The following is a 1,653-nucleotide window of genomic DNA, read 5'->3' on the forward strand; positions in this document are numbered from 1 at the left end:
GGCCGCCCCTGCACGCTTTGGCTTTTTCTGTGACCTGGGCCCCCGGGGTCTGGGGCTGTTCCCAGGCCTGCTCCTAAGGAGTCTTTTCCAGCATCCCTCAGCCTCTCCAGTCTCAACATTCTGCTTCCCGACGTCGGAAACAGCCGGAAAATAAACACCCTGATGACTAAACGGTTTCTCCAGCTCTAGCCTGGGGAAGCACTAAAAATAGAGGCCACAAGTGAGGGGAGGTTCCCTACTTGAGGGGGGGGCACTTTCCCATCCTGCTACTGCCACAGCCCCAGGCCTGGCACAAGGCTCTGTTCTTCTCCAAGCGCTTTGGGGACAGGGCGGTTGGGTTTCCCTTGCCTGCCCTGAGGTCCTTCAGGCCAGCTAGCCGTGCCTGGCAGGGGAGACCGACGGCATCTTCTGGGGCTGGGGCCCCGTCTCCCAGGTCTGACAGGGAACTAAGAAGCTGCATTTGGGGACAAAGTGGGACACTGTTTCAATCAGGTTTCCTGAAGGAGGGGTCAGGTGCAAGGGTTGGAAACAGGCCGAGGCCATAGCAGCCTGCTGGCCCCCTTCTTAGGATATACAGGATAAGCCTCCAAGTTGTTTGCAGAGCAAGCCCACTGAGTTGCCTCCTTTGACACTTGTATGGGATAATGAGCCTGCAGGGGGTCTTTGCAGTCGGACCTTGAGTTATTATGCAGCGTGAAGCACTGTTCTTAGCAGTCTCCTCTTATGGACTAATTTAATCTTCACGCCAAGTTTATGAGTCAGGTACTGGTAGCACCATCTCCATTTCACACACAAAGACCCTGTGTCCGTTTAGTAAACGGTGGAATAAAGGTGTGAACCCAGGGCGGCCTGACCACGCCCACGTCGATGCTGCCCATCACGGACATTTTGGTCTTTCTCTGCATATACTAGTCTCTTCAGCACTTAACCCGAATCAAGTCTTTGTCCAGTAAATCGGTCCCAGCCGGACAGACATCAGGGTGTAGGAAGGACTGAGTTCCCTTCCGTTCTGCAAGGTTCTTTGAGCTCTAAGCCAGATTATTCCATCATTTCCTCAAGCCCCAGGCAGAACACAGAATTTAGAGGTAACAGAGATGCTGGAGAGGAAGTCTGATGGGGCAGTTGGCCAGTAGGCATGGCACCCACACTCTCGTTGGAGGGCACCTAAGATTTGCCGCACCCTAGAGCAATCAGAAATTTTTGAATTTTGTATTATTTTTTTAAGGGTTACTACTGCTTCTTTAATAAGATGCTTTGGGGCGTTTCCTGTGCTGGGGGAAATTAGGGTCCCGCCCCTTTAAATTGCCCGGGTTGGCTCTAAGTGCTCTGGGGCCGCAGGCACTGGGGATTAGGTCACCCAAGAACTATGAGCTGTCGCTTTAAATTGCTGGGCGTCTGCCGAGCCAGGCCCGGGTAGGGAAGGGGGCCTGTCACAGGTAGGGGGAGCAAACGAGCTCCCAGGTAACCCCCAGAAATGAACGTGTCCCTTTAAGTGGGGGCTTCGGCACACACTAAGTGCGAGAGATGGAAGCTTTTCACCACTTAGCGTCTACCCTTAATTTATCTGTTTAGACTCTAACCTCCCCACTCTCCTGGGGCTTGGGGGGAGCTGTCGGGGTAGCGTGCGTGTGTGTGCGCGTGTGTGCGCGCGCG

Source organism: Pteropus vampyrus, unplaced genomic scaffold, assembly GCF_000151845.1.
Source record: "Pteropus vampyrus isolate Shadow unplaced genomic scaffold, Pvam_2.0 Scaffold124, whole genome shotgun sequence".
Taxonomy (NCBI): domain Eukaryota; kingdom Metazoa; phylum Chordata; class Mammalia; order Chiroptera; family Pteropodidae; genus Pteropus; species Pteropus vampyrus.